This window comes from Hypanus sabinus, chromosome 3 (genome assembly GCF_030144855.1).
Source record: "Hypanus sabinus isolate sHypSab1 chromosome 3, sHypSab1.hap1, whole genome shotgun sequence".
Taxonomy (NCBI): domain Eukaryota; kingdom Metazoa; phylum Chordata; class Chondrichthyes; order Myliobatiformes; family Dasyatidae; genus Hypanus; species Hypanus sabinus.
In genome coordinates, this window is record NC_082708.1 from 179019688 (window position 1) to 179034164 (window position 14477).

The following is a 14477-nucleotide window of genomic DNA, read 5'->3' on the forward strand; positions in this document are numbered from 1 at the left end:
TGCACCCCTCAATGCCCTGCCTCTCACTGTATAATAGAATACAGAGAATCCTTGATTCCCTTCCTCAGAAAAGCCACAGAAGATATGAAAACTGATATTGATCAGATTCTTTTAACATGAAAGATTGATGGATTAACAAGGAACTGCATCAGTTCAATAGAATTGCAAGATAGATGAGCAATGATCTAATTGGATTGTGGATTTGGTTCAAAGAGCTGAATGGCCTCTCCCTGATACTTTGTGCTCAGGAGTAATCATTTCCAGGCTTCCAGTGATTAAAACGTGGTTCTTCCCAGCTGCCATCAGGTTCTTGAATTGAACTGAAAAGCCCTAACACCAACTTGGAATATATTGCTTCTATTCTCTCTCAAACTGCACTGAGGCCATTGTATTCATTTGGTCATGTAAGTTATGTACAATTTAAGTTCATTAAAATTTATGTTTCTGTATCTTAAACAAGAGAAAATCTGCAAGTGCTGGAAATCCAGAGCAACACACACAAAATGCTGAAGGAAGTCAGCAGGCCAGGCAGCATCCATGGACAAGAGTACAGTCAACATTTCGGGCTGAGGCCCTTCGGCAGGACTGGAGAAAACAGAAGAGAAGTAGAGTTAAAAGGTGGAGGAGGGGAGGGAAAACACAAGGTGATAGGTGAAACTGGGAGGAGAAGGGAAGTAAAGAGCTGGGAAGTTGATTGGTGAAAGAGATACAGGGCTGGAGAAGGGGAATCTAGTAGGAGAGGACAGAAGGCCATGGAAGAAAGAAAAGGGGCAGGAGCACCAGAAGGAGGTGATGGTAGGCAAGGGGATAAGGTGAGAGAGGGAAAAGGGGTTGGGAAATGGTGAAGAGAGCTGGAGGACATTACTGGAAGTTCGAGAAATCAATGTTCATGCCACAGGTTGGAGGCTACCCAGACGGAATATAAGGTGCTGTTCCTCCAACCTGAATGTGACCTCATTACAACAGTAGAGGAGGCCATGGATAGATTTATCAGAATAGGAATGGGAAGTGGAATTAAAATGGACGGACACTAGGAGATCCCACTTTCTCTGGCCAACAGAGTGTAGGTGCTCGGTGAATCAGAGTCAGTATATGAATCAGGTTTATTATCACCGACATGTGACATGAAATTTGTTAACTTAGCAGTAGCAGTTCAATGCAATACATAATCTAGCAGAGAGAAAAAATAAGTAAAAATTTAAAAATAACAAATGAACAAGTAAATCAATTACAGTATCCATATATTGAATAGATTTTTAAACAGTGCAAAAACAGAAATACTGTATATTAAAAAAAGTGAGGTAGTGTCCAACGATTCAATGTCCATTTGGGAACCAGATGGCAGAGGGGAAGTAGCTGCTCCTAAATCGCTGAGTGTTTTCCTTCAAGCTTCTGTGCCTCCTACTTCCTATAGTCGAGGTAGCTGTCAGAGTCAGATAAGCAGTCTCCCAATCTACATCTGGTCTTATTAATGTACAGGAGGCCTCACCAGGAGCATTGGACATGGTATATGACCCCAAAAGACTTACAGGTGAAGGGCTGCCTCACCAGGTAGGACTGTTTGAGGTCCTAAGTGGTAGTGAGGGACTAAATTAGGGATAGGCATAGCACTTCTTCCACTTGCAAGCGTAAGTGACGGGAGGGATGAATGGACAAGGGAGTTACATTTGAAAAAGGAGGACATCACCTTCGTTCTAGAATGAAAAACCTCATACTGAGAGCAGATGCAGTGGAGTAAGATGAACTGAAAGAAGGGGAAGGTGTTTTTACAAGTAACAGGTTGGGAAGAGGTATAGTCAAGGTAGCTGTGAGAGTCCGTGGCTTTATATAAAGCTGCCTCCAGAGATAGAGACAGAGATCAAGAAAAGGGAGGGAGGCGTTGGAAATGGACCAGGTAAGTTTGAGGGCAGGTGGAAGTTGGAGGCAAAGTGGATGAAGTTGGCAAGTTCCACATGGGTGCAGAGAGCAGCAACAATGCGGTCATTGATATAGTGCAGGAAAAGTGGGAGACGGCCAACAGTATCAGCTTGGGACATAGACTCCTCCATGTAGACAACAAAAAGACAGTCATAGCTGGGACCCTTGCGAGTGCCCAAGGCTACACTTTTTGTTAGGAGCCAAAGGAGAAATTATTGAATGTGAGGACGTTCCACTAGATGGAGGAGAATGATAGTGAAGGGGAAGTGGTTGGGTCTGGAGTCCAGAAAGAAATGGAGAGCTTTGAGCCTTTTGGGGATGGAGGTGTATAGGGACTGGACATCCATAGTACAAATAAGATGATGGGGACCAGGGAACCTGAAATCACTGAAAAGATCCAGAGCATGTGAAGTGTTATGGATGGAAGTAGGAAGGGACTGAAATGGAGGGGGGACAAAACAGAGTCGAGGTATGTAGATATGTGTTCAGTGGGGCAGGAGTAAGCTGAAACAATGGGTCTACCTGGACAAGCGGGTTTGTGGATCTTGGGTAGGAGGAAAAAACGGGAAGTGCGGGGTGCGGCAACTATGAGGTTGGTGGCAGTGGATGGGAGATTCCCAGAGTCAATAAGGTTGGTGGTAGTGTGGGAGACAATGGCCTGGTGTTCCTTAGCAGGGTCTTGTTTGAGGAGTAAGTAAGAGGAGGTATCTGACGGTATGTTATCTTGTATTGTATTGTGCTGCTACTGCAAGAAGCTAATTTCCATATCAGTTATAACCTGGATATGACTGTCCAGGACAATGAACTTGAACTTAAAATCAATATAAAGTATAAAATTGAGTATAAAGTTCTCCCAAGGGGTTATTCCCTTAATGGAGAATGTTCTGCATCACTTTAGTTAATGTGTTGGTGCACAAGCAGCCATCACATAGTCCTTGACACATAGTACATAAGGGTCCAGTGCCATGCATCCAAGATGACTGGGGGCGCTTCACTGCTGCAGCCTCCCTCCACCTTCACTGCTGTTGTGATGTGTCATCATCTTCTGCCACTGAGGTCTTGGTTGGATCCCTCTTTGGAACGCCCTGTTGACCTTACTGCCATTGGTGGCCCTACCAGCAAATAAACGCTGGATGGCATTTCTCGCGCAGTTACAGGAACTTATAAGCCCCTCCACCAGGATAAGGCGATGATACCACAGTCTGCTCTCAAAATTCACTTTGGAAATTTACCAAATAGACGTACCCTGATATTTGTCCCAAATGCACTGCTTCTAATGTGACCGTTTCAGGAATATTTTTCTGCTTCTTTGCAAAGGTGTTCCAGGATCTTGCCAGAAATAATTCTACACGATCACTGGCAATAATTCTTAAATCATTAAGCTAATCTGTGCCTTTTTATGCGTCTCTGTGCTTTTCCTCACTTGGGCATCTACAAATTGTGGCTCCTCTAATGTTAAATTGCGTGAGGAAATAATTGTGCCCGTTAGGCCTGAAGCTATCATTGCACCTCTTAAATGTTTTCAGTTGAGTCTCAGTTCCAGATCATTCTGGACTGCCACAGGCTCGAGCATTGACTGTGACGCCATTATGGTGGCACAGGAGAGGTTAATGACTCTTCCACACCACCTGGAAGGTATTCAGGTACCATTACACTCTCTGCACTGTTGAATCAATATGGTGAAATAGCTGCGTTGCTGGGCAATGAGAGCAGAGTTCAAGATTAATAACCCAGAAAACATGGTAATTTAGTTCACCAGCTAATTGGGGATGGTATTTATTCATTGTAATACATTTGAGGGGGCAGAACTGAACTGAGATTAGGTAGCCCAAACTTTTTCTTATACTTATGCAATTTTATAAAATTGCCTTCTGACACGCTTGTAAAGTTCAAAATCACTGATAATTCAGAATACGAACACTGAGAAAGGGCTTGTTACTTTTTTCAAAACAAGAGATTCTGCAGATGCTGAAAATTCAGGGTAACACATACAAATGCTGGAGGAACTCAGCAGGGCAGGCAGCATCTATGGAGAGGAATAAAGAGGTAATGTTTCATGATGAAACATTATATAGTTTATATAGGCAGAATATAGTATTAATGATAAGACTCTCGGCAATGTGGAGGATCAGAGGGATCTTGGGGTCCAAGTCCATAGGACGCTCAAAGCAGCTGCACAGGTTGACTCTGTGGTTAAGAAGGCGTATGGTGTATTGGCTTCATCAATCGTGGAATTGAATTTTGGAGCTGAGAGGTAATGTTGCAGCTATATAGGACCCTGGTCAGACCCCACTTAGAGTACTGTGCTCAGTTCTGGTCATCTCACTACAGGAAGGATGAGGAAACCATAGAAAGGGTGCAGAGGAGATTTACAAAAATGTTGCCTGGATTGGGGAGCATGCCTTATGAAAATAGGTTGAGTGAACTTGGCCTTTTCTTCTTGGAGCAATGGAGGATGAGAGGTGACCTGATAGAGGTGTATGAGATGATGAGAGGCATTGACCATGTGGATAGTCAGAGGCTTTTTCCCAGGGCTGAAATGGCTGCCACAAGAGGACACAGGTTTAAGGTGCTTGGGAGTAGGTACAGAGGAGATGTCAGGGGGTGCAGAGAGTGGTGAGTGCGTGGAATGGGCTGCCGGCAATGGTGGTGGAGGCGGATACGATAGGGTCTTTTAAGAGACTTTTGGATAGGGACATGGAGCTTAGAAAAATAGAGGGCTATAGGGAAGCCTAGTAATTTCTAAGGTAGTGACATGTCCAACATACCTTTGTGGGCCAAAGGGCCTGTATTGTGCTGTAGGTTTTCTATGTTTCTATGAAGGCAGTTCTCCAAATCCAGGACAGGATCTCTGGGCTTCCATTCTCCAGGCTTTAGCAGCTGGGCTTTGAATTCTGGGCTTCTGATCAACCTACTGTCTTCGATTTTTAATATCAACTCCCAGACTAGCCAATGACCGGACCTCAAACTCCAGGCTCAAGTTGGCATGCCTCCTTGTGGTTCCTACTCGTACTTGTTCAGTTTTGGCCATCCTGCTGTAGGAAAGATGCAATTGAACTCTAAAGAGAACAGAGGAGATTTATAAGGATTACAGTAGACTCAAGCTACTGAATTATAGGAAGAAATAAAGATTAATGATAAAAAATTGACTTTATTTGTCACTTGTACACGTCACATTTATTTATCACTCCTTTTCACACCTGCTCTCCATCTCCCTCTGGTGCTCCCCTCCCCCTTTCTTTCTCCCTAGGCCTCCCGTCCCATGATACTCTCCCTTCTCCAGCTCTGTATCCCTTTTGCCAATCAACTTCTCTAGCTCTTAGCTTCAAATCCCCACCCCTGTCTTCTCCTATCATTTCGGATCTCCCCCTCCCCATCCCACTTTCAAATCTCTTAATATCTCTTCATTCAGTTAGTCCTGACGAAGAGTCTTGGCCAGGAACGTCGACTGTGCTTCTTCCTATAGATGCTGCCTGGCCTGCTGCGTTCCACCAGCATTTTGTGCGTGTTGCTTGAATTTCCAGCATCTGCAGATCTCCTTGTGTTTGAGTGCATTGAAGATGAGCTGCGGACAGCTCACAATTTCCGCCATGATTCTGGCACCAATGTAGCATACCCACAATGTACCTAACCTAACTCGAGCATCTGTGGAATGTGGGAGGAAACAAAAGTCCCCAGAGGAAACCCATGTGGTCACGGGGAGGATGTACAAAACTGCTTACAGACTAGTGACAGGATTTGAACCCCAATTTACAGCCAGCACTGTAAAGCGTTACGCTAACCGCTATGCTACTGTGGCGCCCTTTTACCATGGAGCATAGTAGACTGCATAGAGGTATATAAAATAATGAACGAGTATAGACAGATTGAATGCACATTGATTCCCTCCCGCCCCAATGGTTGTGGAATCAAGCTCATGAAGGCGTATGTCTAGGCTGAAAGGGAAATATTTAATAAGTACAATGTTTGAGGGGTAGTTTTTTTCAGCTGATCTATACATGGAACGACTGGGGAAGTGGTTAAGGCAACATTAAAAAGCATTAAAAAACAGTTGGACAGGAAAGGTTTGAAACAGGGGTTCCCAATGCGGGGCTAATGGACAGCTAAGCATAAAATAAGGTTGGGAACCCCTGATTTAGAGGGATAGGGGCCAAACAGGATTAGGATTTGGATGGGCATCTTGGTTAGTTGGGCTGAAGGGCCGGTTTCTGTGCTCTGTGAATCTATCAGCACATGGTGCTGTTTCACAATAACTCTCCCTGATTATACTCAACAGTTCTGACTGTTCACATTATTATTGTTAATTCATGGCTAAAGTTGATATGTTTAATTTATTCAGAGATACAGTGTGGAACAGGCCCTTCTGGACTAACAAACAATGGCACCCAGCAACCCAGTTATTTAACACTAGCCTAATTGCAGGACAATTTACAATGATCGATTAACATATCCATTACTATGGAGAAATCAGAAATGGGCTGAAGGTGATATGCTCAGGCTCCTTCCATCCGCTCCCTCAGCTTTACCTCAGGCATTGATCGATAAAACGTGGTAGGTGTTTTATTGTGTAAATACATGATCTGACCCAGTGACTCCTTGTGAATTTTGACAACAATTATACATTAATGGCTTTCAATGACCTTTGATGGTTGATGTTATTTCCCTGTGTACTTCAATGTCACAGAACACACATTCCTCAGTTCGTAAGCACACAAAATTCTGGAGATGCTGGAAATCCAAAGTAACATACTCAAAATCCATCATTAAGGACCCCAATCGCCCAGGACATGTCCTCGTCTCATTGCTACCTTCAGGAAGGAGGTACAGGAGCCTGAAGGCACACACTCAACGATTCAGGAACAGCTTCTTCCTCTCTCTGCCATCAGATTTCTGAATGCACATTGAACCCATGAACATTACCTCACTCACTACTTTTTCCCCACTTTATGCACTACTTATTTAATTTAACTTACTAAAATGTATATACTTACTGTAAGTAAGTTACTATTTTACTAATTTTACTGTTTTTCTTACTATTCTTACTTTTTTTTACTATCTTCTTACAATTCCAAGTTTTGTATTATTATGTTTTGCAATGTACTGCTGCTCTATAACAACAAATTTCATGACATATAATTATACTGGTGATATTAAACCTGATTCTGGATTTCTAGAAAGATCTTTGCCTGAAACGTCAATGTTCATTCATCTCCATAGATGCTGCCTGACCTGCTGGGTTTCTCCAGTGTTCTGTGTGCGTTCCCCAGTTCTTTAGGACCCCACGGTAGTGCAATGTTTAGTGCAGCGCTATTGCACCTCAGAGCATTCCAGAGTTCAGAGTTCAATTCTGGCACCTCCTGGGGAGAGTTTGTGCGTTCCTTCTGTGACAGCATGGGTGCTCCGCTTTCCTCTCACACCGGATAGGCAGGTTATTTTGTCATTGTAAATGATCCTATGATTAGGTTAGTGTTAAATAGGTGTGTTGCTGGGCAGTGTAGCTTGTTGGGCTGGAAGTACCTGTTCTGTGCTCTCTAAATAAATAAATAATAGTTCTTGTTCCGCATGCAGGGAATCGTCCTAAGGACCTGACAGTGCAGATTCATTCACTCGTTGACTTCCATAGTGAACAATTGAGAAAACTATAACTTTGTGGGTCATTAGTAATCAGTAGGCAACCTGGAATAAAACTACAGATCACCCCAGCATAATCAAAAACAGTTTAATGTTCAGCTTTATAGGTACTACATACAAGCTTTTCTGCTCCTACTGGTTGATTTCAATGCCTGAGTGTAGATTAGGCTGTGGGCCCACAATCACAGAACTGTTTAACCTTCACACTACTGCAGCAGAAGACTTGGCAGACAAGGTGTTGGTAAGATTGCTGCTTGTGTACAGGAGAATGACAGACATGCATAAAGATGAGAGGAACAGAAAGGGATGGACTGATAGAAGTTAGAGATAGTCAAAGAGAGTTTATGAGAGATTGTGAGAGATTATTAGAGATCATTAGAGAGAAAGAGAGAAAAATATATATGTATACACTACTGTGCAAAAGTCTTCGATGTCTGTATACAGCTTGAGTGCCTGAGACTTTTGCACTGTGCTATAGTAATTTTATGTTTTGCACTTTACTGCTGCTGCCACAAAAAAAACAGATTTCATGACATGTGAGTGATGATAAACCTGATTCTGAAATGGGTCTCTATTGTGGACTGAGAGTGAGAAGCGGGCAGGGAGAGGGGAATCATGGTTGGGAAAAGGGGAAGGGAGAGGGGAGGAAGCGGGAAACACCAGAGAGACATTCTGTAATGATCAATAAGCCAATTGTTTGGAATCAAATGACCTTTGCCTGGTGTCTCAGGGCTGGGTGTGGCAGCACCTGCACCATCCCATGCTCCTCTGCACTCCGTCTCTGCCACCTATCCCACGCCCCCACAAATACAGTACTGTGCAAAAGTGTTCCTTCTTCCTGCCCTCGTTTTGCCCCAGAGTAGAATCAGGTTTAAAATCACCAGCGTTTGTCATTGAAGTTGTTTTGTGGCAGCAGTGCAGTGCATTACAAAAAAACCCAATAAATTATAATAAGAAATATATATTTAAATTAAATTAAGAATGTAGCTCAAGTAGAGAGCAAAAATACTCAAGCAGTGTTCATGGGTTCATTGCCCATTTAGAAATCTGATAGAAGGGGGGAAGAAACTGTTCCTGAAACATTGAGTGTGTCTCTTCAGGTGCCTGTACATCCTTCCTGATGGCAACAATGAGAAGAGGGTCTGTCCTGGGTGATGGGGGTACTTAATGTTGGAGGCTGTCTTTTTGAGGCATTGCCTTTCAGAGGTGGGCTGGATGCTGGGGAGGCTAGTGCCAATGATGGACCTGGCTAAGTTTACAACTTTCTGCAGCTTTTTCTGAAAATGGGCGGTGGTCCCTCCAGACCAGACAGTGAGGCAACCAGTCAGAATGCTCTCCCTGGCATGTCTGTAGAAATCTGCAACTGTTTTTGATGAGATACCAATTCTCCTCAAATTCCTACTGAAATGCCTACTATCATGTCTTCTTTGTATTCTATCAATATGTTGGGCCCATGATAGATTCTCAAGACGTTGACACCCAGGAACTTGAAATTAGTCATCATTTCTACTTCTGACCTTCGATGAGGACTTCCCCTTCCTGAAGTCCACAATTGATTCCTCGGTCTTACTGCAGTTGTGTGCAAAGTTGTTGCTGTGACAACCAGCTGATCTATCTCACTCCTGTACGCCTCCTCATCACCATCTGAAATTTTGCCAAACATTGTTCTGCCGTCTGCACAACTAATGTACTACATTGATATGCAAAAGATCTTTGGAAAAATACAGTGTTTCCATCTGTACTCAATATTTAAATGACTGCACCTGCAAAGAAGTAACTACTTTATACGAGTATCTTATTAAAAATAACTGTAAGTGTGATACTTGTGCCTTACTGTTTTGAACAAAACAAATATACACCTGGTCTTTTCCTTCCCAAAGGGGAAGATCTATAAAAAGAGGCTCTAGGCAACCTGAAGGTTTGACCTTGTTGTGAGCTTCAAGCATTTTCTGTTTCTGTTTTGGATTTCCAGCATCCGTAGTTTGCTCCTCCATCGTATCTTCTTCCTGAGTACAGTAGTAGAATTAGGCCATTTGGCCCATCAAGTCTGCTCCACCATCTCATCATGGCTTATTCATTTCCATCTCTGCCCCAATCTCCTGCCTTCTCCATGTATCCTTTCAAGTCCTGACTAATCAAATCCATCAACCTCTGCCTTAAGTATACCCAATAAATTGTCTTCCCTAGCCATTTGTGGCAACAAATTCAACAGGTTCATCATTCTCTGGGTAATGAAATTCTTCCTCTTCTTTGTGCTAAACGGATGTCCTTCTATTCTGAGGCTGTGTCCTCTGGTCTTTGACTCCCCTCACCATAGGAAACATTCTCTCTAAATTTACTCTCTTAAGGTCCTGCTTCTGTGCTTTATCTTTCCATAACTAACTCGTCTCATGACAAGTGGCAGGTGAAAGATAATTGGGCTTGTTGTCGCTGAACCTGAATGCTAGTTGTAAGGCTGTGATCACTCCTCAAAATCTAATCCTTCCTAAATGGATTGTTTGGGAAATTGCCTGGGTACTCAAGATTTGTAAAAAAAAGGGGTGACTTGTGGGTGACATCCCATTTGCACAGCTGAAGACCATCAGGAGTGACTTGTTCCCGATTGATTAGGGTCAACTAGGTTATTTAATTTTTTTCGAATTTAGAGAAAACCACAGTAACAGGCCCATCCAGCCCCATAAGACCAAATGACATAGGAGCAGAATTAGGCCATTCAGCCCATTGAGTTTGCTCTGCCAATCCACCATAGCTGATCTCAGATCCCATTCCATAGCTATGACCTTCTCTCCATATCCTCTGATGCCCTGACCAATCAGGAAATGATCAACTTCCACCTTAAACATACTCATAGACTTGGCCTCCACCACAGTCTGTGGCAGAACATTCCACGGATTCACCATCTCTGGCTAAAAAAAATCCCCTTTACCTCTGTTCTAAAAGGCTGCCCCTCAATGTTGAGGCTGTGCCCTCTGGTTCTGGATACCCCCAGCACAGGAAACATCTTCTCCACATATAACTTATCTAGTCCTTCAACAGTCAGTTTCAGTTTCAATGAGATCTTCATGCATTTTTCTAAATTCCAGTGAATACCTACCCAAATCTGCCAAATGCTCCTTATATGTTAACTCTTCCATTCCTGAAATCATCCTCGTGGACCTCCTCTGGACTCTCTCCAATGACAACACATCCTTTCAGAGATATGAGGCCCAAAACTGTTGACAATGCTCTGAGTGCGGCCTAACTAGTGTTTTATAAAGGCTCAGCATTATCTCCTTGATTTTATATTCTATTCCCCAAGAAATAAATGCCAACATTGCATTTGCCCTCTTTACTACAGACTCAACCTGTAGATTAACCTTCTGGGAGTCTTGCACGAGGACTCCTAAGACTCTCTGCACCTCTGATGTTTGAAACGTTTCCCCATTTAGATAATAATCCACACTATTGTTCCTTTTACCAAAATGTATTATCATACATTTCCAAACACTGTATTCCATCTGCCACTTCTATGCCCATTCTTCCAATTTGTCTGCTGCAATCACAGTGCTTCCGCAGCACTACCTCCCCTCCACCTATCTTTGTATCATCCACAAACTTTGCCACAGAGCCATCAATTCCATTATCCAAATCATTGACAAACAATGTGAACAGTCGCAGTCTTCATACTGGCCCCGGAGGAACACCACCAGTCACTTGCAGCCAATCAGAAAAGGCCCCCTTTATTCTCATTCACTGCCTCCTGCCTGTCAGCCATTCCTCTATCCATGCCAGTATCTTTCTCGTAATGTCATAGGATTTTATATTGTTAAGTAGCCTCATGTGTGGCACCTCATCAAATGCCTTCTGAAAAACAAGGAAATGACATCCACTGCCTCTCTTTTGTCCACCTTGCTTGTTACTTCCTCGAAGAACTTTAACAGATTTGTCAGCAAGATTTTCCTTTACAGAAACTGTGCTGACTTTGATTTATTTTATCATTAGCCTCCAAGTTCTCCCAAACCTTTTCCTTAATAATAGACTCCAACACTTTCCTAACCACCAAGGTTAGGCTAACTGGCTTATAATTTCCTTTCGTTGTCTTCCTCCCTTCTAAAAGAGTGGAGTGACATTTGCAATTTTCCAGTACTCTGGGACAATGCCAGAATTAAGTGATTCTTGAAAGATCACAACCAATGCATCCATTATCTCTTCAGCACCCTCTCTCAAGACTCAAGGATGTAGTCCATCTGGTCCAGGTAACTTATCCATCTTAAGACCTTTGAGTTGGTCTAGCACTTTGCCTTTGTAATAGCAATGGCACTCACTCCATCTCCCTGAAACTCACAGATCTCTGGCACACTGCTAGTGTCTTCCACAGTGAAAACAGATGCAAAGTACCCATTAAGTTCATCTGCCATTTCCTTGTCTCCCACTACTACCTCACCAGCATCATTTTCCAGTGGTCCAATATCAACTTTCAGCTTCCTTTTACTCTTTATAAATCTGAAAAAAGCTTTTGGTATTTTGCTTTATGTTGTTGGCTTGTTTGCCTTTTGCTGGATTTTAAAAGCTTCCCAATCATCCAAATTCCCACTCACTTTTAACGAGATGCGTTAAATACCTCTCGTTACACGCACATGCAGTTCAACTCTTTCAGTGATTACGCAGAAAGTTTGAAGTTAATAACTCATCTCCTTCTACCTTCGGCCACGAACTTTTCGATCACCCCTGCTGTGGACACTTTCTGGAGGTCCAAGATCCGTGTGCTCCGTGACTGCTGGACTAAGTGTGTAAATGTAGGAGGGGACTATGTTGAAAAATAAATGTGCTAGGTTTTCTAAAATTGCCTCCTTCTACATTAGGTCACAAACTTATCAATTACCCCTCATAGGTTAAAGCACAAGCTGCTTGAAAAAGCCATCTCGTATGCACTCAAGAAATTCCCTCTCTTGCGATCTGACAACAACCTAACTTCCCAATCCCCTTACATATTGAAGTCCCCCATTACAATTGTGTCATTACCCTTGTTACATGCCTTTTCCAGATCGCTCTGCAATCTTAGCCTCACATCTTGGCTACTAGTTGGAGGCCTATATATAATTCCCATAATGGATTTTTTTTTATCATTACAGTTTCTTAACTCCACTCACTAAGATTTAACATTCTCAGACCCTCTGTCACCTCTTTCTAAAGATGTAATTCTATCTCTTACCAACAGAGCCACACCACAACCTATGCCTTCCTGCCTGTCCTTTTAATACAAAGTATATCCTTTGATGTTAAACTCCCAGCTATGTGCTTTTTTCAGCCACGAATCAGTGATGCCCACAATGTCATACCAACCAGTCTCTAATTGTGCCACGAGTTCATCCACCTTATTCTGAAAGCTACACATATTCAAATACAGCACCTTCAGTCCTGCATTCTTCGCCCTTTTGAATTTTGCCTCTGTGGTACAATTTAACAATTTGCTCTGTCTGCATTTGTACCCAGTCATTGGCTTGTCCTTCCTTATATTCATGTTACACCCATGTTACTTGTAAACCTGCTGGCTCATCCTCAGCTCTATCATACTGGTTCCCATTCCCCTGCTATATTATTAGTTCTAACCACTCCCAACAGCTCTAGTAAGCCTGCCTGCAAGAATATTGGTCCCCTTTGGACTCAAATACAACCTGTCCCTTTTGTACAGGTCCCACCTGCCCCAGAAGATGCCCCAATTATCTAGAAACCTAAATCCTTGCCCTCCTGTTTCAATTCTTCAGCCACACATTTATCCTCCATCTCATTCTATTCCTGTCCTCACTGTAGCGTGGCACAGGCAGCAATCCTGAAACTACTACCCTTGAGGTCCTGCTTCTCGGCTTCCTTCCTTAACTGCCTGTATTCTTTTTTAGGACCTGCTCCGTATGTCGTAGGTACTAATATGTACCATGACTTCTGGCTGCTCACCCTTCCTTTTCAGGATATTGCGGATGTGTGCAGAAACTTTGCAGACACTGGCACCTGGGAGGCAAACTACCATTCACGTTTCTTTTTTGCATCTATCGAATCACATATCTGTCTCCCTAACTATCGAGTTCCTTATTACTGCTGCCATCCTCTTCAGTTCCCTACTGCTTCAGAACTACTGTGCCGCCCAAATACAACCATGTGACCAATTAACCTACGGCACCTTTGGGCGCCATGGTAGGATAGCGGTCACTGTGGCACTGTTACAGCTCAGGGCATTGGAGTTTGGTGCCCTCTGTAAGGAGTCTCTGTACATCTTCCCTGTGAAATGCATGGGTTTTCCCTGGATGGTTTGGTTTACTCCCACAGTCCAAAGATATACTGGGTAGTTTGGTTAGGATTAAATTGGCATTGTCAGAGGTTGTAAGGGTGCTGCAGCTCAAAGGGCTGGAAGGGCCTAGTCTGCACTGTGTCTCTAAATAAAAAAAATCTTTGGATTGTGGGAGGTTACGGGAGGAAGCCCATGAAGGAACGAGGAAAACATACAAACTCCTTACAGACAGCAGTGGAACTGAACCCAGCTTGCAGGTGCTGAAATAGCATTACACTACCATGCTACCCCCAGATGGTTCTAGTTCCGAGCTCTCTCATTGTGTCTATAATTGGCCTGATGGTGAGGCACTTTGTGTGACTGGGCAATTAATTTCGGGAATTGTTGGGAAGCATTAAAGTTACCAGCTCTGTCTAGAGATCTGATCAAAGTTTATAAGATTATGACAAGCATAGATAGAACAGACAGTATCTTCCCCCCAGGGTTAAAATGTCTAATACCAGAGGGCATGCATTTGAAGCGGGGGGGGGGGGAGGTAATTTCATAGGGGAAGTGAGGGGCAACTTTTTTCATAGACAGTGGTGTGCTGCCTGGAGTGGTGGGAGAGGCAGAAGCATTAGGGACTTTTAAGAGTCATTTAGATAGGCATATTAAAGTGAACAAAATG

The 14477-nt window shown here is 43.2% G+C and overlaps 1 long non-coding RNA gene across 1 annotated transcript in view; it reads right to left on the reverse strand.

The window, feature by feature from the left end:
- Window positions 1-4702: 4702 nt before the first annotated feature.
- LOC132391932 (uncharacterized) overlaps window positions 4703-14477 on the reverse strand; it is a 67268-nt gene continuing 57493 nt past the window's right edge. The window contains exon 3 of the long non-coding RNA XR_009511390.1: window positions 4703-4976. This is a non-coding gene — a long non-coding RNA (uncharacterized LOC132391932). The remainder of the gene's footprint in view (window positions 4977-14477) is intronic.